The 22,902-nt window shown below is 50.0% G+C and overlaps 1 long non-coding RNA gene across 1 annotated transcript in view; it reads right to left on the bottom strand.

Annotated features, from left to right (window-relative positions):
* The window catches only part of LOC114815001, a 36,362-nt gene extending 14,189 nt beyond the window's left edge, over positions 1-22,173 (bottom strand). Inside the window, exon 1 of the long non-coding RNA XR_003762792.2 lies at positions 21,865-22,173. This is a non-coding gene — a long non-coding RNA (uncharacterized LOC114815001). The remainder of the gene's footprint in view (positions 1-21,864) is intronic.
* Between the last annotated feature and the right edge of the window lie 729 nt (positions 22,174-22,902).

The following is a 22,902-nucleotide window of genomic DNA, read 5'->3' as shown; positions in this document are numbered from 1 at the left end:
CAAGCGCTGCTCTAAGCGCTGGGGCAGATACAAGCTAATCGGGTTGGACCCAGCCCCTGTCATTCAATCGTATTTATTGAGCGCTTACTGTGAGCACAGCCCTGGACTGAGTGCTCGGAATGGACAATTTGGCAGCAGGTAGAGACAACCCCCGCCCAACGACGGGCTCGCAGTCTAGAGAAGCAGCGTGGCTCAGTGGAAAGAGTCCGAGCTTGGGGGGTCAGAGGTCATGGGTTCGAATCCCGGCTCTGCCACTTGTCAGCTGGGTTACTGGGCAAGTCACTTCACTTCTCTGTGCCTCAGTTACCTCATCTGTAAAATCGGGATTAACTGTGAGCTTCACGTGGGACAACCTGATCACCCTGCATCTCCCCCAGCGCTTAGAACAGTGCTCTGCACGCAGTAAGGGCTTAGCAAATACCAACATTATTATATGGGGCTCACGATCTTAATCCCCATCGTACGGATGAGGTGATTGAGGCACAGAGAAGTTAAGTGACTTCCCCAGCAGACAAGGGGCAGAGCCAGACTGGAACGCAGGCTGTTCATCCATTCATTCATTCAATCGCATTTACTGTACGCTTACTATGTCAGAGCAATGTACTAAACACTAGGAAGAGTACAATATAACAATAAACAGACCCTTTCCCCTCCCACAACGAGCTTACAGTCTAGAGAACTGGTTCCGAAACCAGAGCATTCAGCTCCCACCTTCAAACCAACCTGGGCGGAGAAAGGCTGGAAACGAAAATATCAGACCTGACGGCGTCTGCTGAGGGATCTGTCCCGGACAGAGGATAGAGCAGCCGGTAGCCAGACAGCCCAATATTAAAGCGGGTAACTGGCCACCGTAATTCACCCCGGGGGTCGGGACCCGGGGTCGGGAGATCTGGCATGTAGGTAGGGGCCCAGGAGCAGTCGTGTCATTTTCAGGGACAGAACCTCCAACGCTGGGAAGCAGCAGGAATCCCTCGGACCCGATCAGATGGGCCCTCATCGAGGCCCGTCTGCCCTGGGCTGTCGCTGCCTGATCTAGAGCGCTTAACACATAGTAAGCGCTTAATGCCACAATTATTCTCTAGAGATGATCCATCACTGAACATTACTGGAATAGAACATCCTGACCAGGCTACCCCCGTAAGTTTACCCAATTAATCAGCGGTATTTATGAAGTGGCTACAATAAATCAATCGATGATATTTATTGAGCACTGGCTATGTGCAGAGCACTGAACTGAGCCCTTGGGAGAGTTCAATACGACAGTCTAGAGAGAGAGATAGACATTAATAAATAAATACCTACGGAGGGCTAAGCACTGTACTGAGTGTCTGCGCCGACTCCGTTCTGTCAGATATGCAACTGTCTGGCTTTGGGACATGGGGGGGAAGGAAAGAAATGAGGACTGAAGGAGAAAAAAAGACAGAGAGTGCTCCAGTGATAGTATGAAAAGAGACTTCATGGAGGTAAATGCAAGAAAAGGGGGAAAACGGAGGAAACAGGTGACCTTCAACTTCAGCTCTAATAATAATAATGTTGGTATTCGTTAAGCGCTTACTATGTGCAGAGCACTGCTCTAAGCGCTGCGGTAGATACAGGGTAATCAGGTTGTCCCACTTGAGGCTCACAGTCTTCATCCCCACTTTACAGATGAGGTCACTGAGGCCCAGAGAAGTGAAGTGACTCGCCCACAGTCACACAGCTGACAAGTGGCAGAGCTGGGATACATTACTTCCCGACTCTTTTGACTCTCCCGCTGCTGACCCGGAGCGAACACCTTTCCCCTTGTGTGGTGGTCCCCCCTGCTTAAATCCCCCAAACCCCATCTGCCACATACCCTCAAAGTCTCTTTCAAAGCCATCTCTTTCAACAAGCATCGTTATTTTTTTAATGGTCTTTTTAATGGGATGACTATGTTTCAGGCACTGGATGTACTAAGCCTTGGGGTAGATAAAAGATCATCAGGTTGAACACAAGTCCCTGTCCCACAGAGGGCTCACAAACTCAATCGCCAATTTACCGATGAGGAAACTGAGTCACAGAGAAGTGAATAATAATAATGATGATAATGATGGTATTTGTTCAGCGCTTACTATGTGCCGAGCATTGTTCTAAGCCCTGGGGTGGATACAAGGTAAGCAGGTTGTCCCACGTGGAGCTCACGGTCTTGATCCCCATTTTACAGATGAGGTAACTGAGGCCTAGAGAAGTGAAGTGACTTGCCCAAAGTCACACAGCTGATAGGCGGCGAAGCCAGGATTAGAAACCACGATTTATGACTCCCAAGCCCGTGCTCTTTCCGTTAAGCCACGCTGCTTCTTGAAGTGAAGTGACTTGCCCAAGGTCACCCAGTGGGCAAGTGGCGGGCAGGGATTAGAGCCCAGGTCCTCTGAGGCCCAGGCCAGTGCCCTTTCCATTAGGCCACGCTGCTCCTCCTCCCAAGTCTGTTACTAAGACATCTCTTTCAGCGAGCACCCTGATCGTCCAATCAGGCCCCTGGACATTCACGTGTACAGCGGTTTTATTTACTCTTATTTATTTCATTGCCTTCTTTCGTTTTTCCCCTTCGTTTCACTGAGACTGCGCTCCTCAGGGTCATCAGTGACCTTCTCGTAGCCAGGGCTCCGGGTTCAACCCTCCCTTGACCTCTCGGCTGCCTTCAACGGCATCGGCCGACATGGCCTCCTCTTCAAGATGCTCTCCGACCTTGGTTTTGGTGATCCAGTACCTCCTCCTGCCCCTCTCTCTATTTCTCCTAGGTCTCATAAATACCCCAGAAGAATTCACTGGCTCTTCTTCCACCTCTCACCACTTCCGTACGGTGGCTCCGCAAGATTGGATTCTAGATCCATTCCGGATCCTCCCCCCTTGCACTTCCCCGTGGTTTCCTCTCAGTCGGCCGTATTTACTGAGTGCCTACCGTGTGCGGAGCCCTGTGCTAAGTACCGTTTTATTTCTTAAGCACTCGCTACGGGCCGGGCATTCTACCAAGCGTTAGGGTAGATAGAAGGTAATCAGGTTGGACACGGCCAATGTCCCACGTGGGACTCCCAGCTGTAATCGCCATTTTACAGATGAAGTAACTGAAGCCCAGAGAAATGAAGCGACCTGCCCGAGGTCAACCGGCAGACGGGTGGTGAGACGGGATTAGAATCCGGGCTCCGCCTGTGCTCGTTCCACTACACGGAATCCTTAGACACATTCCCTGCCCACAGTGAGCTTTCAGTTTAGAGGGATCACCCTAATCAGTCAATCCAGCAGCTACCCTGAGAGCTAATGTACTTCTACCCGTCCTTGGTATTCATGTAGGCGGGCATATTCAATTCCAGATTGAATTATTTATTGAGCTATTTCTTCCTGATCCTTCTACCTGTTCTCTCCTCGTTCTTCCTCCTGCTATGGCTCTTTGTAAATAGTCAGTCGGCATGCCTGCCGCCAAGACTGTAAGATCCTCGGAAACAAGTGACGGGAGTGGGGAAAATAGGGTGGGGAGATGAGAACTCTTTGGTCTATAACCAGATTATAAGGAGGACCTGCCTCCTGTTGACGTGCACTAAATAATTGCTTCACGAGGAAGAGATTTTTGTCCCTTGAGAAATAAAAACACTGTTCAGTTACTGTCTGAGCCTACCCTCTGATGCAGAGTTCTCCACTTGCAAAACTTTACAGATCCTTCGCGGAAAAGAGCAGGCAACCCCATCCACTAGAAAAGCAGCGTCGCCTAATGGGTAGAGCACGGACCCGGAAGTCGGAAAGACCTGAGTTCTAACCCCGCTCCGCCACTTGGCCAAGTGGGAAGGACCCAAGTCTGGGAGTCAGGGGACCTGGGTTCCGATCTCGGCTCACCGATTCCTTGTTGTGTGACCTTGGGCAAGTCACAACCTCTCTGGGCCTCAGTTTCCTCATCTGTAAAATGGGGATTCAATACCTCTTCTCTCTCCTGCTTAGACTGTGACGTGCGCAGGGGACGGGGAACTGTCTACCAACTCTGTTGTATTGTCCTCTCCCAAGTGCAGTGCTCTGCACACGAGTAAGCACTCGGTAAATGGGATCGATTGACTTCTCTGTTTTGTGACCTGGGGCGGGTCACTTATCCTCTCTCCAAATCAGATATCTCATCTGTAGAATGGGGATTAAGACTGTGAGCCCCATGTGGGACATGGACTGGGTCCAACTTGAGTAACTGGTATATACCCCAGTGCTTAGTACAGTGCCCGGCAAATAGTAGGTGCTTAACAAATACCAATTAAAAAAAGCAAAACCACATCCGGGGTCCTCAGTCAAAACTGTCAGTCAGATTTCCAGAAATATCGGGAGTCATAACTGAGGATGTGCAATTAAAGAAAACAAGTGTTGTCTGTGGATCCTCAGTCAGACAGGTTTTAGCCTTCCCTTGCTGACCTGGAAGAGACAGCAGCTAATTCAGTTCTTGTGAAATGAAGCGGCAAAACCCTGGGCACCATCAGGGAAATCGGAGACTGCATTTACTTTCAAACCAATGTTTGTTTTCTCCTGCAGAGGTTTATCTGGTAACCCTGGGAAGCAGTGTGGCCTAATGGAAAGAGCACACCAGAGGGTGGGCATCAGAGGACCTGGGCTCTAATTTTGGATCGGCCGCTTGTCTGTTCATTCATTCACTCCATCATATTTATTTACCCCAGCTCTGCCACTTGTCAGCTGTGTGACTGTGAGCAAGTCACTTCGCTTCTCTGTGCCTCAGTTACCTCATCTGGAAAATGGGGATTAAGACTGTGGGCCTCATGTGGGACAACCTGATTAGCCCGTATGATCCCAGCGCTTAGAACAGTGCTCGGCACATAGTAAGCACTTAACAAATACCAACATCATTATTATTAAGCACTTGCTGTGTGCAGAACACTGTACTAAGCGCTTGGGAAAGTTGTGTGACCTTGAGCTAGTCTCTTCATTTCTCTCTGCCTCAGTTTCCGCAACTGTACAATGGGAATTCAATACTTGTTCTCCCTCTCCCTTAGACTGTAAACCCCAAATGGGATGGGGACTGTGTCCGAGCCGATTAAATTCTATCTACCTCGGCGTAGACTGTAGACTTGTTGTGGGCAGGGAACGTGTGTCCCAACTGTTATATTGTACTCTCCCAAGCTCTTAGTAAAGTGCTGAACACACAGTAAGCACTCAAAAAATAGGATCGATTGATTGACACCTAGTAAGCCCTCAACCAATACTATTAAAAGAAAATAGAAACCGCAAGGCCTCGCCTCGCCCCGTGTCAGGGAGCATCAACTCACCAGCTCCTTTCCTCCCTTGCCCAGAAAATTTGGGTTTCTTTAAACTGTTACCCATCCTCTGCCGAAGAATGGGCTCTGAATTCTTCATCTTCTGAAAATCTCAAGGTAGTTCTGTAATTCCCAGATTAGAATACCCCAAGGGATGACCTACTCAACCAGCCCATTCTCAGATTTTAACTCCCTGGCGGGGCAGGGTCAGCAGGTGTGACTGCTTAACCAAAAACCTAAAAGCGGTATTACAAAAAAGTGTTTCCTCCTACTTGTATACTCTTTCCCAGAGTTTAGCACGGTGCTCCACAAACAGTGTTTGCTAGACTGTGAGCTTGTTCTCCAATAATAATGTTGGTATTTGTGAAGCGCTTACTACGTGCAGAGCACTGTTCTAAGCGCTGGGGTAGATAGAGGGTAATCAGGTTGTCCCACGTGAGGCTCACAGTTTATCCCCATTTTACAGATGAGGTCACTGAGGCACCGAGAAGTGAAGTGACTTGCCCACGGTCACACAGCTGACAAGTGGTAGAGCCGGGATTTGAACTCATGACCTCTGACTCCCAAGCCCGGGCTCTTTCCACCGAGCCACGCTGCTTCTCTATAATGTTGGTATTTGTTTAGCACTTATTATATGCCAAGCACTGTTCTAAGCACTGAGGTAGATACAGGGTAATCAGGTTGTCCCACTTGAGGCTCACAGTCTTAATCCCCATTTTACAGATGAGATAACTGAGGCACCGAGTAGTCAATTGAGTTGCCCAAAGTTACACAGCTGACGAGTGGCAGAGCCGGGATTAGAACCCATGACCTCTGACTCCTACACCCGTGCTCTTTCCACTGAGCCGCGCTGCTTCTCTGATACTCCAACCTGTAAGCTCACTGTGGGCAGAGAATGTGTCTGTTCTATCGTCATAACATACTCTCCTAAGTGTTCAGTACAGTGCTCTGCACACAGTAAGCGCTCGGTAAATATGATCGAATGACTGACAGAAAGTGTTTATTAAATACTGTTTTTACTTCTACTGAGAACCCAAGACACAGCACTGGAGTCACTTAACTTCTCTGTGCCTCAGTTCCCTCATCTGTAAAATGGGGATTAAGACTGTGAGTCTCACGTGGGACAACCTGATGACCCTGTATCTGCCCCAGCGCTTAGCACAGTGCTCTGCACATAGTAAGCACTTAACAAATGCCATTATTATTATTATTATTTGAGCTTCATTTTAGAGACCAGAATCGGTCCCTGACCTCAGAGAACTCCTAGCCAGGTAGGGGAGATGAAAGACAGACACACCCAGATTACTGACCTATATCTACCTCGAGCTGTGTGTGTCGGCATATATACAAGATATATGTCAGATATACGTCAAGATATATGTCAGCGGTATTATTGAGTGCATACTATCAATCGATCAATGATATTTATTGAGCTCTTCCTATGTGCAGAGCACTGTATTCAGTGCTTGGGCGAGCACAACAGAATTAGCAGACACGTTCCCTGCCCATAGTGAGCTTACGGTCTAATGGGGGAGACAGACATAAATATGAATAAATAATTTATAATATATAATTTAAAGACATGGACACAAGTGCTGTGGGACCAACGTCAAAGGTCCAAAAGTCAAGGATCCACGAACGTAGATACGCAGAAGGGGAGAGCGAGCAGGGGAAAACAGGGCTTAATCGGGGGAGGCCTCTTGGAGAGGTGACCTTAATAGTGCTTTGAAGGTGGGAGAGTTGCGGTCTGGTGTCGGGGAGTGGGGGGCTTTCCAGGCTATGGGTAGGACACGGGAAAGGAGTTGGTGGCAAGATAGATGAGATCAGGGCCTAGTTATGGCACTAGGGGAGCAGAGCCCTGCGGGCTGGGCTGTAGTAGGAGATCACCACGTGTAGAGTGCCGTACTAAGCACTAGGGATAGTACAGTAGAGTATATACGTGATCGCAGGAGTGAGATGAGAAGAAGTCGATCATAGACTGCCGGACTTAGACTACGAATCCCGTCTCGGTCAGGGACGGGGGTCGATTTGATGATGTCGCAGCTTCCACCGTGCTTGGCACAGGGTATGTGCTTAATAAATATCATCGTTGGTATTGGCTCAGAGGTGAATGGAAGAGGTTGATCAGAGAAGGCTTCTGGAGGAGGTGGGGCTCGACCTGCGATTTCAAGGAAGAGGGGCAGATGAGATCAGGAAGGGTTTCTCAGCTGGAGGGGTGGTTTGAGGGAAGGCCCAGAGGAGGGAGAGTGGGGATTAGGTTCAGGGGCTTCAGTGAATAACAATGATAATTATGGTATCTGTGAAGCACTTACTACGTGCCAGGCACCGTACTAAGTATTGGGTTGGATACAGCAAATCGAGTTGGACACAGTTCCTAGCCCATGTGAGGTTCACAGTCTCAATCCCCATTTTACAACCGAGGTAACTGATGCCCAGACTTGCCTGAGACCACACAGCAGACGAATGGCAGAGGCAGAATCAGAACCCATGACCTCCTGACTCCCAGGCCCTTGCTCTATCCCCTACGCCATGCCGTATGATATGGCGAACGAGACGAAGGTAGGGCATAACACCTGCCAAATCTCTCTTCTTCCCTCCTAAACTCATTCCTCCTTCAACCTGCCCCGTCATGAGCTCTACCACTCCTCCCTGTCCCAGAAAATCACATCCAGGGGGCTACCGTCTGTCACCACCCGCATTCAGTTGAACCTCAAATCCTACTTGTTCTTCCTCCACAAAATGTCCTGGATCTGCTAATAACGGTATTTGTTAAGCTGTGGAAGATACAAGACAGTCAGATCAGACACGGTCCCTCTCCCACATGAAGTTCACAGTCTAAGGGGCAGGGAGAACAGTTATCGACGCCCCGATTTACAGATGAGGAAACTGAGAGGAACAGAGAAGTGACTCTCCCAAGGACTTAAAGCAGGCAATTGGCAGAGATGGGATTAGAACCCAGGACCTCTGAGTCCCGGGCCTTTGCTCTTTCCACGAGGCTACACTGCTTCTAGTTGCCTGCTGCTTCTTCTCCAGCTTTATGCCCTTATAGCCCCCATCCCGTCCAAACTGGCATCACCTCCCGCCCAAAAGACTTTACCAGTTTACTGACGGGTCTCTCTGCTTCTAGCCTCCTCCCTGCTGTCCGATTTATCTTCTGAAAATCCTCAGATCCTCCTCAAAACCTCCAGAAGCTCCCCATTTCCCTCACATCCAACAGAAGCTCCTGACCATTGTCTTCATGGCTCAACACCAGCGGTCAAAGTTTCTGCTCTCTGGGCCCACCGTACCCCAGATCACACTCTTTGATCCTCCCGTGCTCAACTTCCGAATGATTTGCGCACTCGCCTCCCCCATCATCTCCAACTCAGTGCGCCTGCCCCTCCTGCAGCATGAAACCCTCCCATCAGATCGGCCCAATTACCTCCTCCCCACCTTCAAAAAGCTCCTAAAGGGCCACCTCCTCCAGGAGGCCCTCTCCAATTTACCCCTGCATCGCAGGCGATGTCATACAGTCTTACCCCTTGGGTATCGGTTGATAGAGAAGCAGCTTGGCTCAGTGGAACGAGCACGGGCTTGGGAATCAGAGGTCATGGGTTCAAATCCCAGCTCTGCCACTTAGCTGTGTGACTGTGGGCAAGTCACTTAACTTCTCTGTGCCCCAGTTACCTCATTGTAAAATGGGGATTAAGACTGTGAGCCTCACGAGGGACGACCTGATTACCCTGTATCTACCCCAGCGCTTAGAACAGTGCTCTGCACGCATTATTATTAATATTATTATTATTATTATTTACTCCACCAGCTACTCTCTCTTTGATGATTTTCATTTCCAGTTGCATCTATGTCTTTGCTCGATTCCATCCTTAGGTATATGATCGGTACCGACTCATCTCCTCCGTTAGATTGTAATCTTCTCAAATGCTGAGATGTAGTCATAATTATAATAGTATCTGTTAAGCGATTAGTACGCGCTAAGCCCTGAGGTAGAGATAAGATAATCAGATGAGACACGATCCCCATGATACAATTCTCTTCAACTTTCACTGTGCGCTCCTAAGAGCTTCTTAGAGCCCGGGGCTGAGAGTAGGTGTTCAGTACACTCTCTGCGCACGTTAGACACTCAATAAATAGACAGGTGTCTATTGTCCTCATCGTCCGATGGAAGGAGAGGGTCTGCGCTAATGAGGTCCGGCAACACCGTCAGTTCACCGGCATTGAGGCGAAGCTCATTTCAACCAGCTTCGCTGGGTTATTAGGCAAGTCACTTAACTTCTCTGTGCCTCAGTTTCCTCATCTCTAAAATGGGGATTAAGACCGCGAGCCCCACATGGGACGGGGATTGTGTCCAACCCGATTACCTGCTATCTACCCCAGCTCTTAGAATAGTGCTTGACACATAGTAAGTGCTTAACAAATTCCACAATACTCTAAACCCGACTCTGCCCCTCGTCAGCTGTGTGACTGTGGGCAGGTCACTTCACTTCTCCGTGCCTCAGTTCCCTCATCTGTAAAATGGGGATGAAGACCGTGAGCCTCACGTGGGACAACCTCATTCCCCTGTATCTACCCCAGCGCTTAGAACAGTGCTCTGCACGTAGTAAGCGCCTAACAAATACCGACATTATTAAACACCAATCTGTCAGTGGGTATTTATCGAGCACTTACTATACGCAGAACACCGTACTAAGCGATTGGGAGTGTACAATGCAACAGGATTAATAGACATAAACAGCGTTCAGGGCTTAGGACAGTGCTTGGCACATAGTAAATGGGTTTTTTTGTGGGGGCATGGGGAGTGTGGTGGGTTTTAAGATATTTGTTCAGTGGTCACTGTGTCGGGCACTGTTCTAAGCTCCGGGGTGTATATAAACTAATTGGGTTGGACACGATCCCCGTCCCACAAGGGACTCACAGTCTTAATCTCCATTTTACAAACGAGGTAACTGAGGCACCGAGAAGTCAAGTGAAGGCCCAGGCTCTATCCCCTAGGCCGTACTGCTTCTCCATGCTGCTTACACTCTAGAGGCGGAGACAGACGTTACTGTAAATGTCAGGGGAATGGTGACAGCAGAAGCCAGTAACAGCTGGACAGCTAAAATGGCATGCCACCCGGCAGGGGCACCCCCAGAGATCGCGAAGCTTAATGGACAGAGCGGAGGCCTGGGAGTCAGAGAACCTGAGGAGCGTGACTCAGTGGAAAGAGCACGGGCTTTGGAGTCGGAGGTCATGGGTTCGAATCCCGCCTCGGCCACTTGTCGGCCGTGTGGCTGTGGGCAAGTCGCTTCACTTCTCTGGGCCTCAGTGACCTCATCTGTCAAATGGGGATGAAGACTGTGAGCCCCACGTGGGACAACCTGATGGCCCTGTGTCTCCCCCAGCGCTTACAACAGTGCTCTGCACATAGTAAGCGCTTAACAAATGCCAACATTATTAATCCTGACTCGGAGTCACTCACTCCCAGAATGAGCTCCCCTTTTCCTTCCGCTCCCTCTACCCCTCCTTCACCTCTCCGCCGCTAAACCCTCTTCTCCCCCCTTTCCCTCCGCTCCTCCCCCTCTCCCGTCCCATCCCCTCGGCCCCGTACTCGTCCGCCGGCCTGTATGTATCTTCGTCGCCCCATCCGTTCTGTTAACGAGATGTACATCGCCCTGATTCCGTTTATTTGCTATCGTCTTAATGAGATGTTCTTCCCCTCGATTCTATTCACCGCCCTCGTTCTCGTCCGTCCGGCTCCCCCGATTAGACCGTGAGCCCGTCGGAGGGCGGGGACCGTCTCCGTCTGTTACCGATCTGTCCATTCCGAGCGCTCAGTACAGTGCTCTGCACATAGTAAGCGCTCCATAAATACTATTGAATGAATGAATGAATTCTCTGTGCCTTAAGTTCCCTCATCTGCAAAATGAGGATCCACTACTGTTCTCCCTCCTCCTTAGACTGAGAGCCCCGAAGTGGGATGGGGACTGGGTCTTGTATCTACCCGTATCTACCCCGGTGCTCAGCGCGTAGTAAGTACTAAACGAATACTCCGATTATCATTTTAATTGTTATTAAAGAGAGACTTGGCACTGCAGGACCTCACTGAGGATCGCAGCTAAGAGATTTCAAAACAGGAGGCAGAGTCAACAAAGGCCCTCTGTAGCACCCCAGAGAGGAATGATCTCTTGGAGGGCAGGACGGAAAAGAGCTTGACCGTCGGGCGTTCAACCGTACCTGCGCACACGGCGAAAACCCTTCCCATCTTTAATGTCCCGGTTCATGTAGGTGCCCCGCGCATAGTAAGCGCTCAATAAATACCATCGATTGATCGATTTCTTTCTGCATTTTAAAACAGGTAGCCCTGTCCTTTGAAGGTGCCTCGAAACAGAGACCGGGGCCAGCTCTCGGTGAGCGGCTCATGTCCAGCCATTTCTACGTGCCCGTCCTCGCCTTCTTCTGCTTAGCAGATCTGTTCCCCTCCCTCCCACCCACCCACCCACTCGGGGGCCCCCACCAGCAAAGGCCTCCCACGGGCTGCTGCTCCTACAGACGCTGGCAAGACGAACGGCTGTTTAAGGGAAAATAAAGAAGAAGCGACAGGCAGCGACACGCTATCATTAAGTAATCATAACTTCCTTCCTGGATCAGACAATAGCTGTCACCGGCATCTGGAAGGCAGGCCGTGGATCAAAACACCGTGTCAAACACCTTTTCAGGCACGGAAAGAGGGGGGGTGGGTGAGCAAGCTGGAGGAGGAACTGCACATTTGGAGGGATGAATGGGCCCTCCTTTCCCCCAACCACCCCCCTCCCAGCATCCACAGCCTTCAGGAAAAAGAGATTCTGCGAAGAACTTCAACATCTACTCAGCCTGAAGAGGAGCAGAAAATATCTCACACATGCACAGACCCTCCCCGACCCAAACTGTCCCCACGCACACATGCACAGACTCACATCCGCACAGACTCCCCCTTATACACATAATGATAATTATGGTACTTGTTAAGTGTTATGTGCCAGGCACTGTTCTAAACTCTGGGATGGATATAAACAAATCGGGGTGGACACAGTCCCTGCCCCACGTTGGGCTCACAGTCTCCTTCCCCATTTTAAAGGTGAGGTAACTGAAGCACAGAGAAGCTAAATGACTTGCCCAAGGTCACACAGCAGAAAGGTGGCGGAGCTGGGATTAGAACCCATGACCTTCTGACTCCCTGGCCCGGGTCTATCCTCGACGAGATGCGACCCCACTTGTGCACAGACTCACACACACACGCAGACACCCCCCCAACACACATACACACAGATGCCCCTGCACACACACACATGCACAGACTCACAGCCACCCAGACCCCCCCACACACACACCCACATTCGTTTATTCATTCATTCAATCGTATTTACTGAGTGTTTTCTGAGTGCAGAGCACTGTACTAAGCACTGGGGAGATTACAGTACAACAATAAACGATCACATTCCCTGCCCACAGTGAGCTTATAGTCTAGAGAGGGGAAGACAGACATCGATACTGATAAATAAAATACAATTACAGACATGTACTTAAGTGCTGTCGGGCTGGGAAGGGGGAAGAGCAAAGGGAGCAAATAAGGGTGACGCAGAAGGGAGTGGGAGATGAGGAAAAGTGGGGTTTAATAATAATAACAATAACAATAATAATAATGTTGGTATTTGTTAAGCACTTACTATGTGCAGAGCACTGTTCTAAGTGCTGGGGGTAGATATAGGGTGATCAGGTCGTCCCACGTGAGGCTCACAGTCTTCATCCCCATTTTACAGATGAGGTAACTGAGGCACAGAGCAGTTAAGTGACTTGCCCACAGTCACACAGCTGACAAGTGGCAGAGTGGGGATTCGAACCCGTGACCTCTGACTCCCAAGCCTGTGCTCTTTCCACTGAGCACGCTGTTTAGTCCGAGAAGCCTCTTGGACGGAACGTGCCTTCAATAAGCCTTTGAAGCCCGGGGTGGTGGTCACCGTCTGTCGGATCTGAGGAGCGAGGGCGTTCCAGGCCAGAGGCGGGACGTGGGCGAGGGGTCGGTGACGCGACAGGCGAGATCGAAGCACAGTGAGAAGGTTAGTACTAGAGGATTGAAGGGTGTGGGTTTGGTTGTAGAAGGAGAGAAGCAAGGTGAGGTAGGAGGGGGGAAGGTGGCGGACTCCTTTAAAGCCAATGGTGAGGAGTTTTTGTTTGACGCAGAGGCGGATGGGCAACCACTGGAGTTTTTTAAGGAGCGGGATGACGTGTCGTGAGTGTTTTTGTAGAAAAATGATCCCAGCGGCAGAGTGAACTATGGACCGGAGTGGGGCGAGACAAGAGGCTGGGAGTTCGGCAGGGAGTAATCCAGACGGGATAGGATGAGTGACTGCATTAGCGTGGTCGCATTGGGGTGGAGAGGAAAGGGCGGATTTTAGCGACGCGGTGAAGGTGGGACCCACAGGGTTTAGTGAGGGATCGAATCTGTGGGATGAATGACAGAGAGGAGTCAACGCCAAGGTTATGGGTTTGTGAGACAGGAAGGATGATGGTGCTGTCTACAGTGATAGGAAAATCAAGGGAGGACGGGGTTTAGGTGGAAGACATACGCAGCCTCACTTACGCACGGGCTCGCTCATGCACAGACCCACACACGCACAGACCCCCCCCACACACAGACCCCTCCCAACATACACATCGGCACACATAGACACCCCCCCACACACACACACACGCACAGACCCACACCCATAAAACCCTTCCACCCAAACACTGCACAGACTCACACCCGCACAAGACCCCTCCAACACAAAAGCACAATCCCGCTCGAGCACAGACTCACACACACGCAGACTCACACCCTCACAAATCTCCCTTACACACATACCCAGATTCACGTCCACACAGAACACCCCCAACACACAGACACAGAGCCATTCACCCGTAGACTCACACCCACACAGACGAACACATACACGCGAACATTCCCGTTCAGATATACAAATACACGGGCCCACACAGGCGCGCACACACACACACACACACAAACACACACAGAGTGCAGGGAGGAAGCCAACCTGACAAGTGTTATGATGGTTCTGTTATAGCAATCAACAAAAGTAGCTGCAGGATGTTTCCTCCGGGCTAGGGGCCGGGGTTGCTCTGTCAAACACCACCAAGTACAAAGAGGTTGTTCAGGTTGCAAACGGATCATAGAGGCCTAAAATAAATGATCCCACATTCTTTCCGGAAACTTCCGCTCCCCACCCCACCCCCCGTCGCAGCTCCTATTTCCCCCAGCTCTTTCCAGACAGATGAAGGAGAAAAGGAAGGCCTGTCTCCGCTCTGCCTGCCTAAAGGTGGGGATCTGTCTGGTGGCCAGAGACTGGCCAGGGATCCAGGCCATCTGGGCCCGATTCTGGTCCAGCCACTGACCTTGAAGCATCTTGAACACATCTGGCTGCTCCAACAGCCGCAAAGGAAATGCTTGTTTCAACCCCAACAATCCAAACACTGGCTTCCTCTGGGAAATAATTGCTGGGGAGACAAACTTGACTTTTTTCCTTGCAATCAAATGTTTTGCCTGGGAAGATGGTGAGGGATGGGCGAGGGCGCGGGGAAGATAGGGAGGGTGGGCGAGGGCACGGGGAAGAGGGGTCCCGGGAGAGGCGTTCTCCCCTCTGAACTGCTGGAGCCCCCTGGAGCCCCTGGCTGGTGGAAGCTCTGGGAGAAAGTCTGGTGGAGAGCAGGTCACGGATATTGGCTTTGCAAAGATCTGGGGACGCCTGGTGGCATTCAGACAGTCCTGGGTCAGGAAAGGGACTTCCAGAGGTCATCTGTTCCAGCCCCCAACCGAGTGAACGATCACCCCCTCCGGAGACAATAGAGGCCAGTTCAAGCATTGGGGCAGAGATCCAAGATCACCAAATTGGACACAGTCTATGTTCGGCTCACAGTCTTAATCCCCATTTTGAGATGAGATAACTGAGGCACAGAGAAGTGAAGCAGACATTGGGCAGAGCCAAGGTTAGAACCCAGGTCTAATAATAACCCGACGGGATTATTGTGTCGGCCACCTCTCTGATCTCCCAACCTCCTGTCTCTCCCCGCTCCAATCTATTCTTCATTCCGCTGCCTGGATCATCTTCCTACAGAAACGCTCTGGGCATGTCACTCCCCTCCTCGAAAACCTCCAGTGGTTGTCGATCAACCTTGGCACGAAACGAAAACTCCTCACTCTTGGCTTCAGAGCTCTCCGTCACCTCGCCCGCTCCTAGCTCACCTCCCTTCTCTCCTTCTCCAGCCCAACCCACACACTCCGCTCCCCTGCCGCTCACCTCCTCACAGCCCCTCGTTCCCGCCTGTCCCACCGTCGACCCCGGCCCTCGTCCTACCGCTGACCTGGAATGCCCTCCCTCCCCACATCCGCCAAACTAACTCTCTTCCCCTCGTCAAAGCCCTACTGAGAGCTCACCTTCTCCAGGAGGCCTTCCCAGACTGAGCCCTCCCTTTCCCTCTGCCCCTCCTCCCCTCCCCATTCCCCCTACTCCCTCCTTCTGCTCTTCCCCCTTCCCCTCCCCACAGCACTTGTGCATGTTTGTATATATTATTCATTACCGTATTTATTTTGTTAATCATGTGTATATATCTACGATTCTATTTATCTTGATGATATTGACGCCAGACTACTTGTTTTGTTTTGTTGTCTCTCTCCCCCATTTAGACAGTGAGTCCATTGTTGGGCAGGGATCGCCTCTAACTGTTGCTGAATTGTCCATTTCAAGCGCTTAGTACAGTGCTCTGCACATAGTAAGCTCTCAGTAAATACGATTAAATGAATGAACTCCAAGAAGTAGGGCGAGCTCTGAACACAATTAGCACTTCATAAATACTAGCGTTACTTCCATCTTCTATCCTCGTGGCAATTTCGGCTACTTTCTCTGGTTCTCCTCTAGACCTTAAGCTCCTTGAGCGGAGGGATGGTGTCTGCTTATTCATTCGTTCATTCGATCGTATTTATTGAGCACCTACTGTGTGCAGAGCACTGTACTAAGAGCTTGGAAAGTACAAGTCAGGCACAAATAGAGACAATCCCTGCCCACAGTGGACTCACAATCTAGAAGTGGGGAGACAGGCATCAAAGCAAGTAAACAAGGCATCAGTAGCATCAATATAAATTAATAGAATTATAGATATATACACATCGTTAGTATAAATAAATAGCATTATAAATATGTACATATATACTCTATCGCACTCTTCCAAGCACTTACGACAACACCCTGCACAGAATAAGCGTTAGTAATAATAATATTGATAGTGGCATGTATTCATTCATTCAATCATATTTATTAAGCACTCACTGTGTACCATTATACTCAGCCCTAGGGAAAGTACAATACAGCAATAAACAGGCACATTGAACACTTACTATGTACTGAGAGACATACAAGATTATCAGTCAATCGATCAGTGGTATTTATTGAGCATTTACTGTGTGCAGAGGATTGTACTAAGCGTTCAGGAGAGACCAATACAGCAGAGTTGGTAGACACGTTCCCCGCCCACAACGAGACTAAGAGCCCAGGCTCGGGAGTCGGAGTTCATGGGTCCGAATCCCGGCTCTGCCACTCGTCAGCTGTGTGACTGTGGGCAAGTCACTTCACTTCTCTGTGCCTCAGTTCCCTCTTCTGTAAAATGGGGATTAACTGTGAGCCTCACGTGGGACAGCCTGATTACCCTGCATCTACCCCAGCGCTTAGAACAGTGCTCTGCACACATAGTAAGCGCTTCACAAATACCAACATTATTATTATTATTATTATTATTAGAGGAAGAGACAGAAATTAATAGAAATAAATAACGTATGGATATGTACATAAAAGCTGGGGGGAGCTGAGGGTGGGGTGAAAACTAGGTAATAATAATAATGGTGGTATTTGTTGAGCGCTTGCTGTGTGCCAAGCACTGTTCTAAACGCTGGGATAAATACAAAGTTATCAGGTTGTCCCACGTGGGGCTCACAGTCTTCATCCCCATTTTACAGATGAGGTAACTGAGGCATAAAGAAGTTAAACGGCTTGCCCAAGGTCACAGAGCAGACAAGCGACAGAGCCGGGAGTAGAACCCACGTCCTCTGACTCCCGAGCCCTTGCTCTTTCCACTAAGCCACGCTGTCTTCTCCGAAGGGTGTGGATCTAGGCCCAGAGACAACACAGAAGGGACGGCAAGTCGGGGAAAGGAGGGCTTAATCAAGTAGGGCCCCTTGGAGGAGCTGGCCTTATGAGATCAGACACGGTCTCTGTCTCTCACAGGACTCACATTCTATTTCATCCCCATTTTACAGGATGAAGAACTGAGGCCCAGAGAGGCGGCCCAAGATCCCCCAGCAGACCAGCGGCAGAAGTGAGATTAGAAGCCGGGCTGCCGCCTCACGGTCCATCTCTCCGGACGTCGGTGAGAAAACGGGAACCCATTTGGAGCGGTGTCAATGACTCCCCTTGACGAGCATTTGCATAAACATGGGAGCACCGGGAAAGGAAGATCGGGGCAGCCCCGTTGCTCGTGCCAACTCTTGATTAAACTTATTTTCACCCCCTCGTCTGCACCGGGGATGAGTTTGGTTAATTAAACGTGCCAGTCGGCTTATTATACATTCAATTAAAAAAAGCCCCATCTCAATGGCTGATTTTATGCAGATTGCATACTGCAACAGTGACAGACTACTAAACCCGTGCTATAACGGTGCATACGTTTTTACTGGAAATGAAAAGGAGAATAAAGCCCGGCTTGAAAATCCCGTTAAGTGTGACATTTGTTAATTGGACGTTCTCTTCTTTGTGTTTCTCAAACTCTAATTAAAGATCCTATCCTATTAGTCATCAGACCTGAGCCGCAGAAGATGATAGGGCTTCCGGAGCGGGAGCGAGGACGACAAAGAAAATTAGACGGAGTAACTGGGGATGTGAGGGGGTGAGTTGCGGAAAGGCCCCGGGATCCGATTTGGTGGCTTCCAAGCAAGGAGGATCTTAGAATGTAAAGGAGGGGAATCTCGGATGTCACATCAGAGGTCTAATATCAACAGTATCTCTTGGATACTAACTGGGTACAGAACACCGGACAGACACCACCTGCCACAGGACCGCACTCGACTGCCACAGGGTTCTTGGGGAACACCCAAAAATAAAAGACATAATCGCCGTCACAAGACGAACCGGTGTGGCCTAGTGTGGCCCTGGCTCTGCCACAAGTCTTCTCTGTGACCCCGGGCAAGGGATCGAACTTCTCTGTATAAAGTGAGTTAGAACGTGAGCCCTTTGCGGGACAGGGACCGTGTCCAACCTGATTGGCTTGTATCTACCCCGGTGCTCAGTACAGAGCTTGGCACAAAGTAAGCGCTTAACAGACACCATCGAAACATTTTTAAAAAGGAATTCACAGTCCGGTGCGGGGTGAAGTACACTGAAATGAACACAAAGAGATAGTAGATGCAAGTAAATACATGAATAACAAATGAGCGCATAACCACATGAATGCGGAGTTGGTTGATGGGAAGATATGATGGGACGGGTTGGGGGATCGAATCCTGGAACTGGGAACCAGAAAACCGGGAGGGCAGAGGATGTGTAAAAACAAAGACTCAGATAATGCAGCATCCCAGCTGTAAACTGGAAGAGAATTAGTGAGAATGGTCAGGCATGGGCCACTGCAACGGCAAAAAAAAAAAAAAAAAAGCTGCTCTTTTCTAGCAAAGACTAAATAAGAAACAAGGGACAAGGACCGAGAGAGAAAGCAGTTCGGGCCCTGGAAACATTAATCATAACAGCACAACCAGGAACAGCCTTTTTGTGTGCACAAAGTTGCCTTTTCAGCCAAACGCTCCCTCCGTGAATTTCGCTGTCTGTCATGGCTTCTTCCAATAGGAAAGACAGGTATCAAATCAATCAATTATTGAGGGTTGACTATGTGCAGAGCACCGTACTAAGTGCTTGGGAGAGCACAATACAACAGAATTAGCAGAAACGTCCCCTGCCCACAAGGAGCTTAATATATATTTGAAGGCCAACTAGATGCCAACTTCTTTCTTCCGGTCTTCCCAGACACCTGAAAGCATTGCACTGCATCAAACGCTTTTACTGCTACTATGATTAGACTGACGGCTCCTTGAGGGTAGTGATTGCGTCTACTAACTCTATTGTCATCGTGGTGCTTGGTAAGTTCTCACTCTGAGCTAAGCCCTGGGGTAGATACAATGCAATCATCCTGCCTCCCAGCCCCACAGCACTTACGTACACATCTGCAATTTATTTATTTAGATTAACGTCCGTCTCCCCCTCTAGACCGTGAGCTTGCTGTGGGTGGGGAATGTGACTGTTCTATTGATGTATTGTACTCTCCCATGTGTTTAGTACAGTGCTTTGTACATAGTAAGCACTCGGTAAATGTTCATTCATTCAACTGTATTTATCGAGCGCTTACTGTGTGCAGAGCACCGTACGGAGCATTTGGGAAGTACAATTTAGCAACAAATAGAGACGATCCCTGCCCACAACGGGCTCACAGTCTAAAAGATGATTGGATGGATGGATGGATGGATGGATGGATGGATGGATGGATGGATGGATGAATGGGACACAGTCCCTGTCCCACATGGGGACGGAGAATGGCTATCATTTTCCCATTTTACAGATGAGGATTTTTCCCTTCAATTTGGATCCCAAAGCAGCATCGTGGCTCAGTGGAAAAGAGCCCGGGCTTGGGAGTCAGAGGTCATGGGTTCTAATCCTGCCTCCACCACTAATCAGCTGTGTGACCTTGGGCAAGTCACTTAACTTCTCTGTGCATCAGTTACCTCATCTGGAAAATGGGGATTAAGACTGTGAGCCCCACGCGGGACAACCTGATTGCCTTGTACCACCACCCCCAGCACTTAGAACAGTGCTTGGCACATAGTAAGCGCTTAACAAATGCCATCATCATCATTATTATTATTATTAGACCTCCATCACTGTGGTCTCCGCTGCTGCCGACTGGCTTCCCAGTGTGTGGTAATGCCAAAGCCAGAGGGTGCCAGCATTTCCGCCCCCACTGAGAGTCGCAGGGTCACGAGGCTGGGTACACCAAGAACCTCCTCCTAACCAACCAAAGGCAGACTGGGCTGTGTGTGGTGAAAATCAGGGCGTCAAGACACCAACCCAGGTTTGTGTGAGGAGCATAGAGCAGGGGGTGGAAATGGGAAGCTGTCCGTCTCCCCCTCTAGACCTTACGTAAGCACGCTGTGGCCAGGAAATATGTCTGTTTACTGTTGTAAAGTATTCTCCCAAGTGCTTAGTACAGAGCTCTGCGCACAGCAAGCGCTCAAAAAATATAAATGACGGACTGACTCCCAGGGTCATGGCTTCCAAAATGCTGATCCTATTTAGGACATGATTGGAGGAGGGTCCAGCCTGAAGCAGAGTTTGAGGATTTTTTTTTGAGGGTATTTGATAAATACTTACTATGCGTCAGGCACCGGTTGGACACAGTCCACATCCCATAGGGGCTCAGAGATTGGTTCCCCATTTTACAGATGAGGTAACTGAGGCACAGAGAAGTTATTCTGAGCATGCTCCAGTCCAGACGGGCCTGCCCAGTTATTTAGAATGATAACCTACCTTGTTTCTACCCCGGGCCTGGCACAAAGAAAGCACCTAAAAAGTATCACAATGATTATTATTACAGTCAACCTCTGCTGGCATCCCCTGGGACAGTATCTGGCACAGAGTAAGCACCTAATGAATATAACAATCATTATTAATTATTGTTATCATTACAGTCGACTCCTCTGACGTCCCCTGGGGCTGCCGAACCTGAGGCACGGGAGGAGTTTTTCGGCTGAACCCGATCTACAAACCGTATCCCGCGGTGGAGTTACAGTGGGGTGCAGCTCTGGGGACCTGGGATTCTGACGCCCTCCTGGGCTTCAAGCTGAGAAAGTTACTTCACCGTTCACTGAGAATAAGAATGACGGGATTTGTTAAGCGCTTTACTACGTGCCAAGTGCGGGGGAAGAAACAAGATAATCGGGTCAGACACGGTCCCTGTTCCATGCAAACCCCCAGCCTAAGGGGGAGGGGGATTTTTATTTTATCATTTTATAGATGGGGAAACTGAGGCCCAGGCACTTAGGCCAAAGTCACAGAGTAGGCCAGTGGCGGAGATGGGATCAGAACCCAGAACGCAAGAGAAGCAGTGTAGCCTAGTGGATAGAGAACAGGGCCCCGGAAGTCAGAAGGACCTGCTCCGCCACCGCTCTGCCGAGTGACCTTGGGCACGTCATTTCACTTCTCTGTACCTCAGTTCCCTCATCTGTAAAATGAGGATTAAGACTGTGGGCCCTAGGTGGGACAGACACTGGATCCAACACGATTATCTTGTATCTACCTAGGAGCTTAGAACAGCACCCAGCATATAGCAAGTGCTTAACACATATTATTATTATTATTATTATTATTATTATTACTACTGTGGTCCCAGAGTCTGAAATCTTGGAAACAAGAACATTAGAGGGCATCGTTGCAGAAACAGAGATCCCCATCCCCCAGTCCACATCTTGCCAAACGTTCCGGCTATTTCTGCCATCTCCCCGCTTCTGGCTCCTGACCTTATCTGCAGATTCTCGAGAGAGAAACGCGGAAAGGGTGCCCTGAAAGGCAGTGCAGCACCTGACTCGTCTTCCCCTTCGGGCCGCACACGTTGGACAGTTGGGCAGCCTCTGGTCCAGAGTAGACAACCGGGAGACCCGCTCTGGAGGCGGGAGGACGGGTCGGAGTCCGACCCGCTGGCACCCTTCCAGCCGGAGCCTTGGGTACTTCTCCCGTCGGTTCCGTAACTAGGAGCTGGATGAATGAGCACTGTGTCTGAGGGTTGCTAAGTCAATATCTGCGCGGTACACAAAGCCGACCCCCTCGGTCCGTGGCTTCTCCCGGCCTGTTTTCCCGCAGAGCCCAGCTGGTGGGGCCTGCTTATTTAACTCGCTTAACCCACCGGACCCCCCCGCCCCCCCCACTCCCGGATTCATTAATCTTGCAGCCGTGACACCCTCCGGGGGCGGGGAAGAGAGATTGCCCGGAATTTCAATGGTTTCCACCGGCCAGACGCATTCCACCCAGCCCGGCAACCGTAGCCGGCCCTCACGGGATCGGAGCCAGATGCCCTGGCTCGCCCCGGGGGATGGGGATGGGGAATGGGGAGGACCGGGGAGGAGAGGGTTGAGTGTCTAAGTGAAGTCAGGGCTTTGAAGCTTTGGCTACTGAGCTTCTCCGGTCAACTGATCAATGGTAATTATTGAGCACTGACTAAAATAATAATTAATAATTATGGTATTTGTTAAGCGCTTACTATATGCCAGACGCTGCTCTAAGCACTGGAGTAGATACAAGCTAATCAGGTTGGTTGCAGTCTCTGTCCCACGTAGGGCTCACAGTCTTAATCTCCATTTTACAGATGAGGGAACTAAGGCACAGCGAAGTTAAGCGACTCGCCCAAGGTCACACAGCAGAAGAGTGGCGGAGCTGGGTTTGGAACCCGTGATCTTCTGATTCCCAGGCCTGTGCTCTATCCACTAGACCGTGCCGCTTCTCCTACTACGTGCAGAGCACTGTGCTAAACCCTTGGGAGAGTACAGTACGGTTCGTAGACA

The sequence above is a fragment of the Ornithorhynchus anatinus genome, chromosome 11 (assembly GCF_004115215.2).
Source record: "Ornithorhynchus anatinus isolate Pmale09 chromosome 11, mOrnAna1.pri.v4, whole genome shotgun sequence".
NCBI lineage: Eukaryota > Metazoa > Chordata > Mammalia > Monotremata > Ornithorhynchidae > Ornithorhynchus > Ornithorhynchus anatinus.
The sequence above is the reverse complement of the archived record's forward strand: the minus strand, read 5'-3'. Positions and strand labels throughout refer to the sequence as shown.